We start from the raw sequence: 23905 nt of genomic DNA, 5'->3' as shown, positions 1-23905 counted from the left end.
GTAATCATAGAGGTAAAAAGTGTATTAATATGGGGGCGGAGTCTGGCCACGCTGGGAGATGGCCGCTTTCTAAATAGGCTCCTAATACCCATGTGAGCAAAACCCCTAAAACCTGGCATAATCCCTCTACCCCTTTCACAATTAATAAAGGGCATGTAAGCTGAACACTTGGGGAGCCCTCCGGTCACATTAAAAAGAAATATAATCTACCCGGCACATCACATCAAGAACTTTGCGCTGCATCGGACACCCACGCGGCCTTGCAGAGACATCAGCCATCCTGACCGGCGAAAAGGCCGGTAAGGTACCCATCCTGCCCTGATCTCTCTTTGGGCAAAGATAGACAAGCGGAGGCAGACATCGACAGCAGAGAAGGTAAAAACCTCACCGCTGCTAGCTCAATTACGCTAGAGAGAGCACCCGCTCCTGTGACAAACTTTTTAAGCCGCGGCCTCCATCTTCCTTGCGGTCCCGGCAGGGACTTGTCACAGAACAATAAGACCTCTCCTGCCTAGAGTAAGGACTAACAATCAGCGCATACTCTCCAGACTTACACTTAGCTGGGCATGAAAAGACATAATAGGCTTGCACCGGTTATAATAAGAAGGGCAGCTTTTAAGTAGCGCTTCCCACCAATAAACATTCTCGCTATCAACACTTGGGCAGAAAATTGGATAGCAATATATCAGCATTACACACTGTCCCTTTTCCAGGCATAGAAACAGTGGGGTAAATAGATTGCGAGCTCATAAGACATACACACTACCCAGAGCTGCAAAGGATATGACTTTTCAAAGAGTGTATTGCCTACTAATAGAGAAGAATTGTGACATATACTGAAAGTACATTATAAGGGAGCTGTGAAATCCAATCTGTCTACGGTAGAAAGATATTCTCTACTTCCACTGTACTTGTTCCTAATGTGATGCCTTGTAAAAGGCAGAATAAGGCTGGGAAACCTATCAACTCTAACCCCCTCAGTCATTTTCTTAAGCCTGCAGAACCTAAACCTACCTTTACACAAGACAACATGGCTGACAATCACACACCCATGCCAGCCCTTCCTGTACAAAATGATACCCCCTCACCCTCCTTTGTTACAAAACAAGATATCCAACAACTATCATCAAAGGAGGACATTAAAGGGGTTTTACAGGAGATGAGGAATCTATTTGGGGATCTGCGAAAGGACTTGAGTGCCTTAGACAACAGAGTCCTAAAGATAGAAGAGCAACACAATACCTTCACCGTTAACATACAAAACAACTCAATGGAACTGCAGAATCAATCTGACCATCTACATTTCCTAACCGACAAATTGGAGGATCTGGATAATCGCTGTAGGCGAAACAATCTTAGATTTAGAGGAATATCAGAATCAATTCATCCACCGGCAATTGAAGGCTATTTACAAGCTCTTTTTAGGGTCATTAAGGGATCCCCAGCTGCACAGGAGATTCCTATTGAAAGGGCTCACAGAGCTCTCAGATCAAAGCCTCCACTTAAAGCTCCACCGAGAGACATAATAGTGAAGTTCCTCAGCTTCAAAGATAAGGAGGACATCCTAAAGAGTGCCAGAGCGAAACATCCTATATTCCATGCAGGAGAAGAAATACAAATTTTTTCAGACCTTTCTCCGGCAACTTTACAGAAAAGGCGAGATCTCTCTCATATCACCTCACACCTTCGTAAACATAAAGTACAGTATAGATGGGGCTTCCCAGTCTCCATCATTGTTATTCACAACAGCAGGACTCTCATCTACAGACCTGGTTCTGACCCCCAACTTTTCTTCAAGGATCTAAATCTGCCAAACTCTATTGAAAGGAATAAGGACATTGCCCCAGGAGAAGATGTATCTGCTCCTACAAGGAACTTAATCTCAACCACATAGATAAGTACCCCTTCTATTGTTCAAATCTAGATAACGGTTTGAAAACGTTATGTAAGGGATAAACTGTCCCCGCAAGGGGTAAATAGCAAGCGTGTGCTACAATTTCCACACACTTATAATGCTGAAAGGACTTTGGGTTTTATATTTTTGGTTGAATTGTTCTATGTTAATTATTGGTTAAGCAATGCAAAAGTAATATGCTATGCATCTTGAATGTCTCTTTATATTTTGTTTATATATTTTATTTACAAGAAAGCCGACGGAGAGGTTATGGCTTGCAGCATTAATATATATGTTAGTTTGTTGTTGGGCATACACCCTAAGTCCTTAGACAATATTGCCCCCATATTAGAAATATGTAGTAACATTGACACAATGCTCTTTCCACCCCCATCTTGCTCCTACAAGGAACTTAATCTCAACCACATAGATAAGTACCCCCTCTATTGTTCAAATCTAGATAACTGCTTGAAAACGTTATGTAAGGGATAAACTGTCCCCGCAAGGGGTAAATGGCAAGCTTGTGCTACAATTTCCCACACACTTATAATGCTGAAAGGACTTTGGGTTTTATATTTTTGGTTGAATTGTTCTATGTTAATTTTTGTTTAAGCAATGCAAAAGTAATATGCTATGCATCTTGAATGCTTCTTTATATTTTGTTTATATATTTTATTTACAAGAAGGCCGACGGAGAGGTTATGGCTTGTAGAATTAATGTAAATGTTAGTCTGTGGTTGGGCATACACCCTAAGTCCTTAGACAATATTGCCTCCATATTAGAAATATGTAGTAACATTGAGACAATGCTCTTTCCCCCCCATCTTTAGATATGTGACCTTCAGTCCCCCTCTCGCCATCCATAACGCTCTCCCCCCCAATCCCCTTACCCCATCCTCCCTCCCCTTCCCCTTCTTCCTCTCTTTTCCCTCTTTTCCCCTCCCACCCTTCCCCCCTCCTCCTCTCCCCCCTCCTCCTCCCCCTCCTCCCCCTTTCTCCTCTTCCCCTCCATTCCTTCCCCTTTCCCCCTACTCCTTTTCTCCCCCCTCCACTCTCTCCCTACCCTTCTTCTTCCCCCCTATCCTCCCTTTCCTCATCCCGTAGGGCACATACACCAACAGAAATGTCATATATGAATGTGATATGCTACAAGACGCGATTATACTATAGTGTGTCCATTGATTTAGATGACTTTGTCGCCCAAGATAATGCATATCTAATTTGCCATATATCACTACTAGATCCATCCCATTGCCCACTATTCTTCCTCTACCTGCCCCTTTTTCAGCTCCTTTTCCCCTCCTATATGTCTCCCTCCTCCCCTCCCCCAAATGCCAGGTTTCTCTTAACAAATACAATACCATTAAGTTTTATTAGCTACACATGGGTATACTACCTCCGTTAGGCTAAGTTCTTATTTAATTGTAAGGTTATTGTTTACATTTTTGTATTTAAAAAGCAACAAGGGAAAAAGCACTTTAAAACAGAAAGCATTTCTTTTTGTGTTTCCCTCTCTTCACTATTACTAAATTTGTTGTTATAACTCCGGGATATACTGCACGAAGGACACCTTCCTGACTTTTCAGCTGTCTACCTACCTCTCTCTACTTTCTCTTTTTTTTCCCCCTCTCCTTCTCCCTCCTTCTAAAGTTCAAAAATGCACCCCAAAGTTAGCAAACTCCAGGACCACACCATACAAATAACCACAATAAATGCGAAGGGTTTGAACAACCCTGGTAAACGCTCCATTTCTTTTCGAGAACTGAATAAATTAAATAGTCACATTCTAATGCTCCAGGAGACCCATTTTCAGAAAGGCAGGGAGCCCAAATGGCATAACACACATTATGCCGTAGCTTATTTTGCGTCATGCCCGGATAAGCGAGCCGGAGTCGGCATTCTTATCCATAGGACACTCCCACTACAAATTACTCACACTGAAAGGGCGTTTTATCCTACTAAGAGGTCTTCTGTACGGACACCAAATAACACTCCTTAATATATATTCCCCCAATCAAGCACAAGCGGGGTTCTTTAAAAAAATAGCTAATGTAATTCTAGACTACTCTCAGGGAATACTTTTCACTGCAGGAGACTTTAATATATCACTTGAACCATCCCTGGACTCTTCTAGAGGAATGTCCAGTGCGACTAAAGCCACTCTGAAATCTATCAAAGGCACCTTTCAAAACCTCACACTTCCCGATACATGGAGAACTCTCCATCCCTCAGATAAGGATTTTCACTTTCTACTCCAGCCCTCATAATTGCTACACCAGAATTGATCATATATTCACTGATACACAGGGCCTTTCTATTGTCTGTGACTGCGAAATTGGGCCTATAACCTGGTCAGATCGCGCCCCGGTCACGTGTAGAGTTCTCTGGCCAGATATCCCAATAGAAGCTAGGATATGGAGAATGGACGACTCCTTATTAAACGACCCTTTACTGTTAGAGGAAATTCAAAAAGACATAAAAGAATACTTTACAATTAACTCCCAATCCTCCAATCCCCATCAAGTGGAATGCGAAGCACATAAAACAGTCATTAGAGGGACATTAATAAAACAAAAATCCAAGCTAAACAGGCAAGCTAGGGAAAAACACTCGAACCTATTACAGAGAGTTAGTACACTAGAAACTAAACACAAAAACAACCCTTCAGACGATACAATCCAACACGACCTCATGGACGCAAGACTAGCGCTGAAACAACACCTGACAGAGACTCACCAACGCAAAGCACTATACCTCAAACAGTTTTATTATGAAGGTGGGAATAAGCCGGGCAGAATATTGGCTAGAAATTTAAGAAGGAAGCAATTAAACACTTACATTCATTCTCTTACCACCCCAGAGGGGCAAACAGTTAAGGATAGCTCCAAAATTGCCGCAACCTTTAGAAAATTCTATAATACACTCTACAATATAGACGTAGATAAAACTCAAGACACCCTACCTTACAAAGAAAAATCCAACCTTTACTTTAAAGATTTAGGACTCCCAGTCCTAGACAAGAAAGCAGCAGACACATTAGCGGCCCCTATTACAGGAGAGGAACTCCACCAAGCTATTACAGACTCCCCTTCAAATAAAAGCCCGGGTCCCGACGGGTTCACATCTAAATACTATAAAAAATGTGAAGGAGCCTTAGCAGCACACATGTTGAACCTATTTAACAATCTTAGAGAAGACCCCACGCTATCACAGATGTTATTAGAAGCACATATTACAGTGCTAGCCAAACCGGGCAAACCAGCCACATGCCCAGGAAACTTCAGACCAATATCATTAATAAATTCAGACATGAAGATACTAGCAAAGATCTTAGCAAACAGACTAAACAAATATTTACCCACCTTGATTTCTAATGATCAGGTGGGATTCATACCTGGAAGGGAAGCTAGGGATAACATAATCAAAGTCATACAACTAACAAACCATGCTAGAGTAGTGGGGGTCCCAATGGTACTATTCGCGACAGACGCAGAAAAGGCCTTTGATAGGGTCAGTTGGTCTTTTCTACAGGAGGCAATGAGAGAGATGGGAATCCCAAAGCCATTCTTAAACATGTCTATGGCCCTATACTCAGCCCCTAATGCAAGAGTGTGAATTAATGGCACACTATCAGACCCCTTCTACATCAATAACAGGACCAGACAGGGATGCCCGTTATCACCCCTATTGTTTGCCATTTCCATCGAAATACTTGCTCAAAAAATTAGGAAAAACTCCAAAATTAAGGGGATAACTATTGGGGACACAGAATTCAAACAGGCACTATATGCAGATGATATTCTCTTCACTCTCACCGAGGCGGAGACCTCATTACCTGAATTATTAAAAGAATTAAAGTCATATGGGGAGGTGTCTAACTTCCTTCTTAATCTAAATAAATCGGAGCTGTTGAATGTTAATACCCAAACTCACCATATACAAAAATTAAAAGAACTATATAATATCCCTATAGCCCAACACAAGCTTAAATACCTAGGGGTGTTTTTGACACCCTCCATACAAGACCTTTTTAAACATAATTATATTCCACTAAAAAATGAAATAATTAGAGACCTTTCAAGCTGGAAAAACAAACCCCTGTCTTGGTTGGGGAGGATTGGAGTAATTAAAATGAATGTCCTACCAAGAATCCTGTACGTACTCCAAGTGCTCCCAATACCAATGCACGAAGGATATATTAAACAACTACAATCTATAATTGAGAGTTACATATGGGCCAACCTAAAACCTAGAGTTCCACGTAAAACTATGTACATAACAAGGGACGGGGGAGGCCTGGGAGTACCAAATTTAATGGCTTACAGAAGGACGATCTTCCTTCAGCACATAGTGGAATGGTCCCACAATACTAACCACAAGGCATGGATACATCTAGATAGACAAATCTTCACGAGGAATAATGTAGGCACATTGGCATGGTCCCTCCCATCACATAGACCAAAACAGTTACATAAATACACAATAACTGCCGAAACTCTAGCTGAATGGGATAAACTTTTAGCTACTAGCACACAAACCTCAACCAGGCGGTCCCCACTTACTCCCATAATTGAAAACATGGATCTCCCATACTGGAAGATGGGATTCCATGTTAAGCAACCATATAACCTCAAAACAGGAACTATGCAGTTCCTCACCGAAAACAACACCAATAAATCACAAGCTCAATTAATGGAAACTCACGAGGAAATTTTCTCTTCGTGGCTTAGATACAGCCAACTACGCCATTACATCTCTCATCACAAACACAGGAAGGATATGGGAAGGGGACTCACACCCTTCGAAAAACTTTGCACCCTAACAGATACCTCCAGACACCTAATATCCTTACTATATAAACTGACTCTGCTAGACGATCCCACTACACTCCCATCTTATACACTAGCTTGGAATAGAGAATTACAACATGAAATAGATCGCGACTCTTGGATTAGCGCCTTTACACTTACAAAGCGTTCCTCTGTATCTGCTACTATACAAGAAATTCACATAAAATTCTTGAGTTGCTGGTACCTGACCCCTTCGAGGATCCATAAAATATATCCCTCAGCAAACAACAAGTGTTGGAGAGGTTGCTTTTTTGAAAAAAAATATAAAAAATTACATGCCCTATCTGAATCACGAAAGTATATTTTTCATTAAACTGTCCCTTTAAGAATAAATTATGTAAGCTTCAAAAAAAAAAAAAAAAAAAAGTGTATTAATATAAAAGTGTTGGTTATGCAAAACTGGGGAATGGGTAATAAAGGGATTAGCCATCTTTTTAAACAATAAACATTTTCAAGTAGACTGTCCCGTTAAAATATGTATTATAGGGGGGTGGAGTTTGCCAACACCTTGAGCAGAAGCTAAACTGCTAAGCTCCGTAAAAATCGATAATTAACAGTGTTTTGGGACACAAAAAAAGGAGTATTTGGATTAGAAAAGGCTCTGGGATAGAAGCTACATCATACTCATCAATCCGGAGCTGGTTTTAAGTCGATCTGAGCAAACGTGTGGCATAACAGAGAACAGAACTGGCAAATTACTAGGAAAGTCCGGGGATGTGGAGTCTTGTAAGTAATAAAGCACCAAAGACAACACCAAAAACAGATGTAAAATAGAACTACAAATTAGAAGAGCAGCAGGGGGGAAATACAAAACCTTCTAAAAGAGAGAGTGAGCAGAGGAGAGTATTTTTCAAGTAAAAGAAGGTGAGGGTGGATGTAAAGGTGATGCAGGCCTAACACCCCTTCCACGACACTGCATATTATTATTATTACTTTCGCAATCTACTAACTGCCCTGCAAGGCTCCACAACCCTAAAATGGCCCAAATAGTAGCTGAAGTAGAGGTTTTAAACTTAGAAACCTGATTGATTGTAATGTCACAGTGACATGGGTTCTAGATGCTTATACACAATTCTAACTATATGAGCAATGCTTCACTAAGGAATTCATGCAAGAGACCAGCAAGGATAATGTCATGATACCAGAAAGAAGATAATAACCAGGATGTTTAGATACTAGGTGATATCAACAATACATATATATCTATATACAAGTGCTCCTGCCACATTGAACGGCACTCAATACCTCTCCCGCTAATCCTTACATCCAGATTTTCTATATATCAGGGCACTAAATTGGTAGAAATATACTGCCAGAAGGATTCTATCTCCACGGCCTAAAGAGGGATTGTGAGGTGGTCCAGAGGAATAATGTAGGCACATTGGCATGGTCCCTCCCATCACATAGACCAAAACAGTTACATAAATACACAATAACTGCCGAAACTCTAGCTGAATGGGATAAACTTTTAGCTACTAGCACACAAACCTCAACCAGGCGGTCCCCACTTACTCCCATAATTGAAAACATGGATCTCCCATACTGGAAGATGGGATTCCATGTTAAGCAACCATATAACCTCAAAACAGGAACTATGCAGTTCCTCACCGAAAACAACACCAATAAATCACAAGCTCAATTAATGGAAACTCACAAGGAAATTTTCTCTTCGTGGCTTAGATACAGCCAACTACGCCATTACATCTCTCATCACAAACACAGGAAGGATATGGGAAGGGGACTCACACCCTTCGAAAAACTTTGCACCCTAACAGATACCTCCAGACACCTAATATCCTTACTATATAAACTGACTCTGCTAGACGATCCCACTACACTCCCATCTTATACACTAGCTTGGAATAGAGAATTACAACATGAAATAGATTGCGACTCTTGGATTAGCGCCTTTACACTTACAAAGCGTTCCTCTGTATCTGCTACTATACAAGAAATTCACATAAAATTCTTGAGTTGCTGGTACCTGACCCCTTCGAGGATCCATAAAATATATCCCTCAGCAAACAACAAGTGTTGGAGAGGTTGCGACGAGGAAGGCACCCTGGTCCATATCTGGTGGTCCTGCCCCAGATTACAAAAGTTCTGGTCAGAAGTTTTTACTTACATATCAGATTTGCTAGGAACTCACATACCAAACTCGCCAGAGAGCATCCTGTTTTGCTCTCTACCTAAATTAAAAGACCCTACCAAACTAGCTCTCCTCCTGATAATGCTAACAGGCGCAAAACAACTCATACCCCAAAGGTGGAAGAAACAATGTGTTCCATCTATACTTGAATGGAAACACCAAGTCTCAGAGATCATTACCTTAGAAAGATATCATTATCTTAAAATAGAAAAATTAGAAACCCATGAATTGATTTTGGGAACCTGGAATAAGACAATATGAGCTAAATACCCATTCCCTTCCTTCTCCCCTCTTTTTTTTTTCTCCTCTCTCTCACCTCCTCTTTCTCGCTTCTTTATCACTCCCCCTCTTTCTCTCCCCCTGCTATCTCCTTCTTAGATATCCTCACAGTTTGCACATATATTCTGTTGATTGTAATTGTATTGCCTATAGCATATCCATTTACATCTGTAGTCCAAAATGGACATAGAGTAGATGCTTGTAAATGGAAGAACAACATCAAGATGTCTATATAATGTTGTACATTCTTTTTATATTTTTCTGATTTATGTATGTTTATATCTTGAATTTACATCAATAAAGCTTTTTTGAAAAAAAATAAAAAAATTACATGCCCTATCTGAATCACGAAAGTATATTTTTCATTAAACTGTCCCTTTAAGAATAAATTATGTAAGCTTCAAAAAAAAAAAAAAAAAAGTGTATTAATATAAAAGTGTTGGTTATGCAAAACTGGGGAATGGGTAATAAAGGGATTAGCCATCTTTTTAAACAATAAACATTTTCAAGTAGACTGTCCCGTTAAAATATGTATTATAGGGGGGTGGAGTTTGCCAACACCTTGAGCAGAAGCTAAACTGCTAAGCTCCGTAAAAATCGATAATTAACAGTGTTTTGGGACACAAAAAAAGGAGTATTTGGATTAGAAAAGGCTCTGGGATAGAAGCTACATCATACTCATCAATCCGGAGCTGGTTTTAAGTCGATCTGAGCAAACGTGTGGCATAACAGAGAACAGAACTGGCAAATTACTAGGAAAGTCCGGGGATGTGGAGTCTTGTAAGTAATAAAGCACCAAAGACAACACCAAAAACAGATGTAAAATAGAACTACACATTAGAAGAGCAGCAGGGGGGAAATACAAAACCTTCTAAAAGAGAGAGTGAGCAGAGGAGAGTATTTTTCAAGTAAAAGAAGGTGAGGGTGGATGTAAAGGTGATGCAGGCCTAACACCCCTTCCACGACACTGCATATTATTACTTTCGCAATCTACTAACTGCCCTGCAAGGCTCCACAACCCTAAAATGGCCCAAATAGTAGCTGAAGTAGATGTTTTAAACTTAGAAACCTGATTGATGTCACAGTGACATGGGTTCTAGATGCTTATACACAATTCTAACTATATGAGCAATGCTTCACTAAGGAATTCATGCAAGAGACCAGCAAGGATAAGGTCATGATACCAGAAAGAAGAAGATAATAACCAGGATGTTTAGACACTAGGTGATATCAACAATACATATATATCTATATACAAGTGCTTTCGCCACATTGAACGGCACTCAATACCTCTCCCGCTAATCCTTACATCCAGATGTTCTATATATCAGGGCACTAAATTGGTAGAAATATACTGCCAGAAGGATTCTATCTCCACGGCCTAAAGAGGGATTGTGAGGTGGTCCAGACTTGATTACACAAAAACAAGAAAACACTTTCAGAGATGTCCTCTAGGAGGGCGACAAAGGGAGACAAGCCTTCTAAATTAACCAGCATGAACACCTTTTTTAAAGCATCCCAGGGCTCAAAACCCCCAAACTCTACGGAAAGATCATCAGAAGAACCAGAGGAGCTAGATACTGAGGCTAATCCAGTGGAAGAAGAATCATCCCCTGCAACCAGGGCGGACCTTAAAGCCCTAGTCTCTAAAAAGGAAATTTCTGTAAGTTTTGAGAAGCTATGGAATAAGATAGATAACATCCACACTTCAGTCTCTAACAGCCTATCCAAAATCAAAACCGAGATCGCTGATCTGGGTGGCAGGATTGACTCCCTGGAAGAACATACAGATTCCATAGTAGAAGACCTCAATGAAGTCTCTCAGTCGGTGGTGTCACAACAACAGCTGCTTAGTGCTTAATGAAATGCAGGACAAAATGGAAGATCTGGAGAATAGGAGTAGGAGATCTAATGTAAGACTGAAAGGAATATCTGAATCAATTTCCAATAAAGACCTCCTGTCTTATGTAGCCCAGTTGTGCCATCAAATCACAGGTGAACCTGAAAACTACTGTATGGGGAATGAAAGAGCCCATAGGGCCCTCAAGCCTAAACCCAAAGAAGGACTACCACCTAGAGATGTTATAATTAAACTTGCTCTGTTCCAATACAAAGAAAAGATTCTACGGGCCTCTCTGAAGAATCTGATATTTAAATTCCAAGGCAATCTAGTGCAATTCTTTCTGGACCTCAGCCTGCGAACTCTACAGCGGAGGAACAGTATGAGGCCGCTAACTTCACTTCTTCGTAAACATCAAATTCCCTATAAATTGGGGTTCCCATGTGCACTCTACATCACCAAAGATTCCAAAGTTATCACTATCAGGGAACTAGAAGATATTGACAAGGTATGTGGTGTTCTAGGTCTGGAGACCACAACACTCCCATCATCAACTCAAGCAAGATCCTCAGAACTGACACCAAAGAAGAAGACGCACACTACTATACCTAAATGGTCCAAAGTAAACCGCAAGAGACAAAAAACTTAAAACTTAACTCAAAAAAGACGACTCTAGGATTACTTTTCTTACATCTGAGGGCTGAAAAACAACCCCTCAGAAACTACATCTCTGGTCTCCAGGAATATTCATTCAGTGTATCCTTTTACTATGTTCAATCAATCTGCAATGTTTTCCTTAAAATGTTATCTGATAATAGGTTAGAGTTTATTTTTTCACTTTAGCTCTGAGATAAGTCAATATGGGATCATCAGAAGTAGAAGTAACAATATCTCAGACTTGCAATATGACGTATGTTAATCCGATGTACACACGCTGCGCCAGTAGCAGCCTTTTTCGCTGAATGTTAGAGGTTTCATTATTTTGGTCAATTGTTTTATTTATATGTTAACTTAATGTTATTAATTTGTTGTTTTTTGTTGAAGAATGTCAGAACTCTGGGAGACCCACCACTAAACTTCAGGTATTTTATACCTCACATACCGGTATGTAAGAACCAAACCTACACATTCGACCTAAAAGTCAGGTATATAAGCTACTCCCATTTGAACAGGTAAATAATGCATACATTACATATAGTTTCACATAATGTTAGGGGACTGAATACAGACATTAAGCGATGCACTGCAATAAACCAATACAGTTCCATCAGAGCAGATATTCTGTTCCTTCAAGAAACCCACTTTGTTAAACCTCAAATACCACGATACTGGGCCCACCGATATACAAAACACTATCATGCTACGGCAGAAGCTAAGAAAAGGGGAGTTTCTATTCTCCTTCATGCCACGGTAAACTTTACCCATGAGTCCACGATAGCGGACACAGAGGGCAGATATCTTATAGTGAAGGGACAATTTAATAACACAGAGATAATACTGTGCAACGTTTACGCACCCAATGAAGGTCAACATGTGTTCTTTGAGAATATTGCCCACATTTTGACACAATGGTCTCAGTCTAGAATAATACTGGCTGGGGCTTTTAATGTCTCCATGTCTAAATCATTGACTAAATTACCTAACCCCTCCTCCAATAAGGAGCTTAGATGCATCAGTATAGTTAAGTCAATACAGAGCTCTGTCTCTTCACATTCTCTGCTAGACACTTGGGTCCATTTAAATGGCATAACATCCGATACTACTTTTTACTCAGCAGCACTCAAGACATATGTTAAGTTAGACCACATATATACCAGTCAGATACTATTACCCGTTCTTGTTTCCTCTACCATACACCCACGTGTCTGGTCAGACCACTCTATACTATCACTTAAACTCCAAGGGGTAACTGATTACAACAGGGTCAGATCCTGGACATATGACCCTACAGTCCACAAAGACCCAATATCTTTCTCTAACACATCCCAACATATCAATGAATATTGGCAGATAAACACAGACTCTACTTCCATTAGGGGACTACTTATTCAGGAAAAAGTCCACAAAACTAGACAAAATAAGACTCGGCTAGCCCAACTATACAAAGACATAGATATATTAGAGAAACAACACAAAATGACCAAGAGGGAATCCATCCTACTAACCCTACAGAATAAGAAAGCGACCCTAGCAAAACAACTGAATATTTAAGCCAGTAGAGCTATTACCAGATTTAAAGGCCAATATTTTATATATGCCAATAAACCAGATAAATTCCTGGCACATAAGATCAGAGAGCGCCAAAAAGAAGCTGCGATACCAACCATAGAAAAACCAGACAAAACATATACTTCCCACCCGCAGACGATAGTAGACACCTTTGCGGAATACTATGGGGAATTATATAATGGGCGTAAGAGAAGCATTACCAGCGAGTTCCTAACTACTACCTCTCTGTCTGTTATTTCAGAGGCAGACAGGGAACCATTGAATGCCCCCATAACAAAATTGGAGGCTATATTGTCAATTAAGAACCTTAAACCAGGAAAGGCTATGGGCCCATATGGCTTCCCGGGCGAATATTATAAATTATTTAAAACCATCCTGGTGCCGCATCTTACCAAATTTTGCAACCATATTATGGAGGGATATCCTATCCCCCCTGAATTATTACAAGCCAAAATTGTAGTCATCACCAAACCTGGTAGGGATCCCAAGAAATGCTCTAACTATAGACCAATTTCCCTCATAAATCAAGATCTAAAAATATTTACCAAAATTCTGGACAATAGGCTTAAACATATACTGCCCAAAATTATACATATGGACCAAGTGGGATTCATTAAAGATAGAGAAGCCCCAGATAATATTAGACGACTAGTAAACGTTATCCAGTTTCTGAATGAGACCAGGACGCCTTCTCTGCTTCTAGCGCTGGATGCGGAGAAGGCGTTAAATAGAGTTGATTTGTAATATATGCAGATGTCCCTGTCGCATATGGGATTCGAGGGTTCGTTTCTGATGGCCCTGAAAGCAATATATGACTCACCTACTGCCCAAGTTTCCTCTGCAGGATACAAATCACAGCCATTCCCCATCCTAAGTGGTACAAGGTAGGGATGCCCTTTGTCCCCTCTTTTGTTTGTGCTATGTGTTGAGCCGCTGGCGGCCAGACTCAGGGCACACCCAGATATCTCAGGAGTTAAGATAAAAAATTCTGAATATAAATTGACCCTTTTTGCAGATGATATCTTACTCACGATCACTAAGCCGCTTGTCTCCCTCCATAACTTATTTGAAGTGCTGACCAAATTTGCGGACATATCTGACTTTCGCGTTAATATAGACAAATGTGAAATGCTCCCTATAGAAATACCTTCTCATACCCAAAAACTACTAGAGGTAAACTTTGAAATCAGAACAGCTAAACAATCCCTAAAATATCTAGGTATTCACCTAACAACTAAAATTCAGCAATTATATAAATTGAATTATACCCCTCTATACAAGTCAATTAGAAAATACATACTAAATTGGAAGAAGTGTGGTTTCTCCTGGTTAGGGAGAATTTCTGCGATTAAGATGAATTTCCTACCTCGCCTCCTCTACCTTTTCAGGGCCCTCCTGATTAAAATCATACATCCAGAACTGGCAAGCATACAATCTGATATTTTAAAATTTATTAAGGGGAAGAAAGCAGCTAGGATGTCACATAAATTAATGACAGCCCATAGATCTCTAGGAGGCCTGGGAATCCCTATCCTACTTGATTACTATAGAACAGCTAGACTGGCCCAAGATGTTCTGGTTGCAAGGTCAAAACGGGAAGCTATATGGATTCAACTAGAAGCGGAGATGGAGGGAAGAGAATCTAATGATGCTAGATAATGGGATTAGATAACCCTAGTGAATAAAACAACAACAATTAGATCTTTAGTGACGGATAATTCTACCCACATATTGTCTGAATGTGCTAGGAAAAGGGAAATGTGGCCACCTAAATCCGCCCTGATACCTATTAGATATATATTGCCAAAGGAGTTCCGTAGAGATATAGACAAATGGGAAAATAAGGGTTTATATCGTGTGGCAGACCTAATGATACAAAACAAAATTATGACGTTCCTACTGTTAAGGGACAAACTACACCCTATTAAGTTACAATGGTATTTATACCTACAGGTTTCCTCTTCCATGAATAAATATCTTAAACTAAAGGCAGACAGACATAAAACCCTGTTGGAAACTATCTGTTTAGAAGAAAATAGGCCAAAACACTCCATTAGTAGAATATATATATAGCGATGCAAAAAATAGGAGATGTTACTAAAAGCCCAATTCTACTCCGTTGGGAAGCAGATCTAGAACTTGTCCTGATGAGTGGAATGAGGTGTTCACCTCAGTGGGTAGAGGACTAATGAGTGCAGATTTAAAAGAGAATTCCCTAAAAACAATGTACAGATGGGATCTAACCCCATTAAGATCCTCCACATGATCCCTAATGGTTCCAGACTATGTTACCGAGGATGTGGGGAACTGGGTACATATAGACATATGTGGTGGGATTGTACAGACATACAAAACATATGGAGAAGGCTCTCCTCGTTAGTTAGTTATATTTTAGATGAAAGAATACATCTCACTATCACACAAGCACTACTTCATACCCAGCTTCACAAATACAATAGACCAATCAATACCTTCATCAAAATCTTATGCACAGTAACAAGAACATGCATAGCGAGATACTGGAAGGTAGGGGCACCCCCGTGGCCCGAAATTAAAAATAAAATTCAATTTATATACACAATGTATGAGTCAGCATCTTGGTCTCTGGGTACTAAGGAAACTAAAGATGAGGTCTGGTTCTATTGGACACTTAGGAATGGGTCTGAATACGCTGGTTAGACTTTTTCTATTGGCTGATTTGTTCCAATCAGCCAATAGAATGCAAGATCAATCCTATTGGCTGATTGCATCAGCCAATAGGATTTTTTCACTTTTATTTCCGATTGGCTGATAGAATTCTATCAGCCAATCAGAATTTAAAGGGATGCCATCTTGGATGACATCCCTTAAAGGAACCTTCATTCTTGAAGAGCCGTCGACAGAAGAGGATGCTCCGCGACGGATGTCTTGAAGATGGAGTCGCTCTGCGTCGGAAGGATGAAGATAGAAGATGCTGTCTGGATGAAGACTTCTGCCCGCATGGAGGAGGACTTCTTGTCGCTTGGATGAAGACTTCTCCCGGCTTCGTTGAGGATGGATGTCCGGTCTTCAAAAACTGTAAGTGGATCTTCGGGGGTTAGTGTTAGGTTTTTTAAGGGTTTATTGGGTGGGTTTTAGTTTTAGATTAGGACTTTGGCCAATGGAAAAGAGCTAAATGCTCTTTTAAGGGCAATGTCCATCCAAATGCCCTTTTCAGGGCAATGTGGAGCTTAGGTTTTTTAGATAGGATTTTATTTGGGGGCTTTGGTTGTGTGGGTGGTGGGTTGTTTATATTTTCTTTACAGGTAAAAGAGTTCATTTCTTTGGGGCAATGCCCCGCAAATGGCCCTTTTAAGGCTTTTTTTATTTTGGGGGGCTTTTTTATTTTGATTGGGCTATTAGATTAGGTGTAATTAGTTTAAATATTTGATAATTTCTTTTTTATTTTGTGTAATTTAGTGTTTATTTTTTTTGTAATTTAGTTAATTGTATTTAATTAATGTAATTTATTTAATTTTTGTGTAAGTTTAGGTTTAGTGTAACTCAGGTTAGGTTTTATTTTTACAGGTAACTTTGTATTTATTTTAACTAGGTAGTTAGTAAATAGTTAATAACTATTTACTAACTAATCTACCGAGTTAAAATAAATACAAACTTAGCTGTGAAATAAAAATAAAACCGAAGATAGCTGCAATGTAACTATTAGTTATATTGTATCTAGCTTAGGGTTTATTTTACAGGTAAGTATTTCATTTTAAATAGGAATTATTTAGGTATCAATTGTAATTTTTATTTAGATTTATTTTAATTATGTTAAAGTTAGTGGGTGTTAGGTTTAGGGGTTAATAACTTTAGTATAGTGGCTGTGATTTTTGGGGCAGCAGAGTAGGGGTTAATAACAGTAATGTAGGTTGCGGCAATGTTAGGGACAGCAGATTGGGGGTTAGTAATATTTAACCCGTGTTTGCGATGCAGGAGTATGGCGGTTTAGGGGTTAATATGGTTATTATAGTGGCGGTGATGTCTGGAGCGGCAGATTAGGGGTTAATAACTTTATTTTAGTGTTTGCGATGCGGGAGGGTGTTAGTCTACTTTTTAGCACTTTAGTTATGAGTTTTATGTTACCGCTTTGTAACATAAAAGCCATAACTACTGACTTTCAGTTTACGGTATGGATCTTGACAGTATAGGGTGTACCGCTCACTTTTTGGCCGGACAGGCAAACTCGTAATACCGGCGCTGTGGAAGTCCCATTGAAAAAGGACTTTTTGAAAGCTGCGGTAGTTACTTTACGGCCAAAAAAGTGTGCAGTGGACCTATACCTGCAAAACTCGTAATACCAGCGGTAGTGAAAAAGCAACGTTATGAGGCTTTTTCACTCATAACGCAAAACTCGTAATCTAGCTGTTAGTGAGCAACAGCCTTTTTGATACTGCTTCAACAAAGAATACCATGGGAACTAAGCAAATTTTGAAAATCGAAATATATTGGGAACTTTTTTAAATTGAATGCTCTGTCTGAATCACAAAATAACATTTTTGGGTTTCATATCCCTTTAAAGGGGTTGTTTGATTTTAGTTTTTAAACAAATGCAAAGAATACAGTAAAAATTGTCATTTTTTTGCATTTGCCTGAATCTGAATGCACATGTATTTGGTAACACAATATGCAACCATGACAATACAAAGCAACAGACATTTGTACTTATTGCTTAGATGCCTTCTTTACTGAAGCTTACAAACCTCCAGTACATTTGTATTAATACGTTGTAGTACATTGCAATATACCTATATGTGTCATTGTCCACAAGATTTACTAAAGCTAGATTTACTAAATTATTTGATCTTTCTACTATCTCCATTTCCATTGTTATTCAAATAAGGCTTTTTTTTACTCTCTTGTTTTCCAGCTTTTTAGTGAATATGCTCCTTAAAGTATCATAGGACTTCCTGAGACAGGAGAGACTATTCCAGCCTTAGTGAATTTAGGGCAGTGTTTCTCATCTCCAGTTCTCAAGTTTCCCTAACAAACCAGATATAAGATATGAGCACAGATAAGCCAATCATGCATATTTTCCACTAATCCACACAAACAAGAGCATATTTAAAGTCTGGCCTGCCAGGGATAATTAAAAGGAACATCAAAGTCAATTTATTATTGCTTTGTTGCATCTGATCGAGTGCATTTTAATATCTATTACATTTGTAGTTTTTGTTTCTGCTAAAATGGAGTACAGGGAAAAAAAATATATGCTTTTCTGCTCATAGATGTCTACCAATAGAACTGTGCAAATTGTGCTTATGGTTCATTAAGCTTCTAACCTAGTATTTCACAAAATGCGCTTTATGTTTCAAAACCAGAATAGATAGAATTAGTTTGTTTTTATAGTGATCTTTCCAATGGATGATAACAATGCGTTTAGTGATCTTGACAAATGTATCAAATTCTGTGACTCTGAATACATTGATAATTGTTATGTCAACATTAATATATTAAAAGAGACAAAATAGAAAAAATACACTGCGATCCTTAAAAGCATAAACCTTTAATCTTCATTGTTTCTATAAAGTGCAGTGTCCATAAAAGGCAACAGGGTTTAAAAGCAAAAGAATAGACAGCACATTTTCAGGAACCAGTCTGTCCTACATGTTTCGGTCAATTCCTTAATCATGAACATGACCAGCTACCCCTACTTCCTGCCTCTTAAGCCTGAACATCTATCCCTATTGGTTCTTCAGAAAGATAGAATTAACCCCATCCAGTTTGATTAACAGCTGCTGTATCTTGGATATTAATCTAGCAAATATACTCCTTTTAAGTTTCAAAATGAAACATGTGAAAATGTACACATTATATTACATGTATACACCATTAACATATTCAATGATTTATAAATATATAGTTGTGCTAATATCCAGTACCCTAATTAGTTTTATGGGAACAATTTCCAGTTAACTAAACTAGTGTCAGTCCTATCATATTCACCTAATTGAAGTCACTAGATTTTAGGTTATCCTTCCCTCAACCAGTGCATATATGTTATTTATGACTAGATTCTACAAAACTAGTTAAAGTAGGGAACTTCAGGAGGTTGTTAAAATCACTGAACTGCTACTTCCTCCAAAAATTTATCACATCCCCCTCTATATTATAGCCATTTGGTCTTCTCGACTTCATTTTAAAGATCCAAAAAGCCTCACGCAGCATCAGCCGTGCTACCCTGTCGCCCCCTCTTGGGGGGTTATGTACACTTTCTATTACCTGCCATGAGAGTGTAGTTACATCACCCCCATGTACAGAAATGAAGTGTTGTGAGAGGCCAGAGCTGTCTTTATCGTGGGAAATGTCATTTAGATGCTCTCTGATTCTGGAGCGAACCTCCCTAGTGGTACATCCTATATACTGCCCCTTACATTGAGTGCAATCTACCAAATATACCACAAAGGGGGTTCTACAATTTGTGCAATTAGCCAAATTGAACACCCGATTTGTTGTTGCAGACTGAAAAGTGGATGTAACCCTGCTGTATTGGCAAGCTATGCATTTTGTGAAATGGCATTTAAAGTGCCCTTTCACACTGAGCCAACTACTTTTGGCCCTATCTTTCTCCCTTGGTACACTTGGTGCCACCAGGTTACCAATCGTGCATGCTCTTTTAGATACATAATTACAGCCCTTGGACACATAGTCCTTCAAACTATCCTCCGCTGTTAAAATAGGCAGATGTTTACTTACTATGTCAGTAATTTCCTTAAACTGTGGGCTATAGGTAGTAACCAGGGTAGGTCTACTTGAGTCATAACCCCTCTTTTGTCTGGTGTTACCCCTCAATATCTCACTCCTATCCATTCTAGTTACTTCCAGATGAGCTCTATTAATGGTTTTCTGTGAGTAGCCTCTCTCAGCCAGAAGACTCTTGAGTGTTTCACTCTCTTTCACAATATCCTCCTCCAAGGAGCAGTTCCACCTTATTCTCATGAACTGTCCCTTGGCCACCCCAAACCCCGTATGACGGGGATGGTTACTCCTAGCATGGAGTAAGGAGTTAGATGTGATCGGTTTGCGATATATTAATATATTATGCCAAAAGTAGAAAGAAGGACAGGAGGGGGGTTATCGGCACTCTTTCCTAACGTATTTTGACAGGTATCTGTAATGATCAGCTCTACTATATAAGAGGTAACTAGAAGTTAAAAATAAACTTTAATAATAATATTCAAAAGAAAGGTGAAAAAAACCTTTTACCAAAAACCATTGTCTAAGACTGATGATAAGAATGTAAATAGTAATGTGAACTAACAAATATTTTATTTATATATATATATATATATATATATATATATATATATATATATATATATATATATATATATACATATATATATACATATATATACACACATACATATATAACATTGTGCATTTATGATAAACAGAATTTTCAAATCTGTACTAATATGTAGCAGGCTTAGTGCTTTGATTAACATCTACTTAAACTGAAGATAGGAAATAGATGTAGTGCACTTAAGATGGTGGGCAATAGAATGTTTGTTATATGTGTTATAGGGTTCAGAAAAAGGGATGACATACTGTGTGCAAATTTAGCACTAACAGGAGTATCACCCCATACCCATTTAATGACAAACAATCATAGTTAATATAAGTACATTTCCCACCTTAATATGGGACAGTACAATTGACCCATACAATAACCACCATATGTTGATTATTTTTAGTTATGAAACCGGACCCTAATAATAATTGATCAGTAAAGTGATGGTTGCTCGAATATGCAAGTAACTGATTTTGCTATGAACACCTCCACTTTGATTAACCTCACTAAATCGGATCTATGAAAAATTTCTCATTGGGGATATCTATAAATATTGACAAAAAATGTCATGATTAACAGAAGTGCAACACAGGTCCCAGTATTTCAGAATATCCAAACCTCCCAGTTTATTACGTTAGCCGGATTGGAACTAATCACGAGGCATGCAATTATAGTTACGCCCCCTCACGAGACAATAACAAATTAGCTGTGCTCTTTTTGAGGGCAAGTTCATGAGAAGCTATGTGATTGGTTGCAGGTCATTGTGATGTCTTGATCCAATTTGTACATAGTGATGGTAGCCATGCCCCTCTTGATGAACCGGTATTGATTATAATTGGTTCTCTAGGGGTTTGCATCTGAAGAATCAGACAATTGGATAAAATGTGTAACATTGGGTTTAAAAGGCCATGATATTTTGAACTCAGTTTGTCAAAATTATTCACACATTGAAAAAGGCCCGTGGAGCGGCCGAAACGCGTTTGTGTTCTAACTTTTTTTGATAAGATCACTGTGTAGGTTGCTCCTGGCACTTGAAGCCAACGCTTCCAGTTATCGGCCAGGAATACAGGGGACTAACCAACAGTGCTCCTTATCAATTTTAAAGGGCCAAAATACCCAAATGTTTAAACACTTGAAAGTGATGCAGTATAGCTGTAAAAAGCTGACTAGAAAATATCACCTGAACATCTCTATGTAAAAAAGAAAGATATTTTACCTTAAAAGTTTCTCAGTAGCCACATCCCATTGTAAAGGATTTCTAAGCAACAAATCAGTATGTCTGTCCCGGGACAGCGGAAGGAGCGAGCTTTAGTGCACACTCATCTTATTTCCCTATTCAGTGTAAGGAAGTTTACAATGAAATCTCATGAGAGTTAAGTGAAATCTCATGAGATCACAGTAAAAGAGTTCATGACCTCAGCACTGCTGATGCTGATTGGCTGCTGTTCATTTCTTCATTTTTTTATATATTTTTTTTAACTGCAGCTGGGCAGCAGCTGAGTATAACTTTTTACACAGAACTTACTCTGCTGAGCTGAGGAAATTGTGAGGTAAAATATCTTCCTTTTTTACATAGAGATGCTCAGGTGATATTTTCCTGTTAGCTTTTTATAGTTATCCTGCGTCAGTTTCAAGTGATTTAGCATATGAGTATTATGTCCCTTTAAGTTTTTGTGGTGGGTTTTTGGTGAAAGGTTTTTCTCACCTTTCTTTTAAAGATTATTATTAAAGTTTATTTGTAACTTTGTTACCTCTTATATAGTAGAGCTGATTATTACAGCTGTCACAATACGTTAGGAAAGAGTGCTGATATGCCCCCTCCTATTTTTGGCATAGTCAATTTGTAAGGGGCAGCACCGAGTTTTCTAGGGTTAATCCTGAAACCTCATTATTTTCTTTATCATTATATCACAATGCCAATATTTCTCCCTTTTTTCATGTAACATTAATATATTGTACTAAAATATTTCACTTTACCTTATATTATGTTCTTATCAAGGTGCCAGATGTTTTCATTTAGATATCTCCAAGACTTTTACCCCTATTCATTGAAATAATCCATTAATCCACAGACATGCTCCCATCTATGTAGATTAAAAAGAAAAAAAAAAAAAAAGTTGGTTTAAGTTTGCTCTATCAAGAGGGTATATTTTCAGAATAAAGTGTAAATTGACAGAATAATAGATTTAGAAAAAATACTGGGAGGGAAAATTCATTAGAAAAAAGTCCTGAGCAAGCAGAAAAAGCTAATGTGAACCACACTAACCCACCACAACACAATGCAGCGTTCACTTATTGTACAGATGGTGATGACAAACTGCTTTGTTGATATTTGGAAGCTTTACTGATCACAATTAGATTTGGAATGAACTGTTCTCATAACATCAGCATAAATAAACAAAAGCGATTTAAAACTGACAGTGCATGAAAATTTATCAGATTTAAATGATGCACACACACAAGTAGCATCTCAATACAAGTGCACTGTAGAACAAATTGTATTAGACTAAAAAGAAAGACACAAAGACAACAAACTTCTGTTGGTATCTGTGCATAACTAGAAAACTGCACAACTTATTTTGATAGCACAGGGGGTCAATTAATTTCTAGGACCATAGGACCATTATTCTATTTTTAAGGATAGATTTTATATATATATATATATATATATATAAATAAATATATATATATATATATATATATATATATATATATATATATATATATATATATATATATATATAAAAAACTATATATAATATGTAGAAAAAAGCGCACTCCAAGGGATCCTTAATCAGGCACTTTTATTAAGTGAACGTTTTCGGACAAATATAGTCTGTCCTCAGACCAAAAAAGTGTTAAAAGTGGTAACACTTTTTTGGTCTGAGGACGGACTATATTTGTCCGAAAACGTTCACTTAATAAAAGTGCCTGATTAAGGATCCCTCGGAGTGCGCTTTTTTCTACATATTGTTTGCCTGCTTTGCTGCACCCAGGGCATTGGATCATTTGTTTGCTAGGAGTTCAATCCTCTAATGATTTGTAAAACATATATATATATATATATATATATATATATATATACATATATATATATATATATATATATATATATATATATATATATATATATATATATATAAAAATAAACAAATAGAGTCCAGCACTATTTAGCTTTTTTACCTTTGGCTGTGTGCTATCACCAAAAACCCAAATAGATACAGTCCATATGTTGAAAGTAAGAGCACCACTGCATCAATATTCTTAAAGGTGAATTATTTCTTTATTGGTGATATCACAACCATTAAAACAGCGACGTTTTGGACCTATATGGTCCTTAATCATGCAAAAA

The 23905-nt window shown here is 38.4% G+C and overlaps 1 protein-coding gene across 1 annotated transcript in view; it reads right to left on the bottom strand.

The window, feature by feature from the left end:
• Nucleotides 1–22624, bottom strand: part of LOC128638625 (galactoside alpha-(1,2)-fucosyltransferase 2) — a 425415-nt gene extending 402791 nt beyond the window's left edge. Inside the window, exon 1 of the mRNA XM_053690693.1 lies at nucleotides 22531–22624. The gene's annotated coding sequence lies outside the window, so the exon portion shown is untranslated. The remainder of the gene's footprint in view (nucleotides 1–22530) is intronic.
• Nucleotides 22625–23905: the final 1281 nt, after the last annotated feature.

This window comes from Bombina bombina, chromosome 8, assembly GCF_027579735.1.
Source record: "Bombina bombina isolate aBomBom1 chromosome 8, aBomBom1.pri, whole genome shotgun sequence".
NCBI lineage: Eukaryota > Metazoa > Chordata > Amphibia > Anura > Bombinatoridae > Bombina > Bombina bombina.
This window is presented reverse-complemented; position numbering and strand designations above follow the sequence as displayed.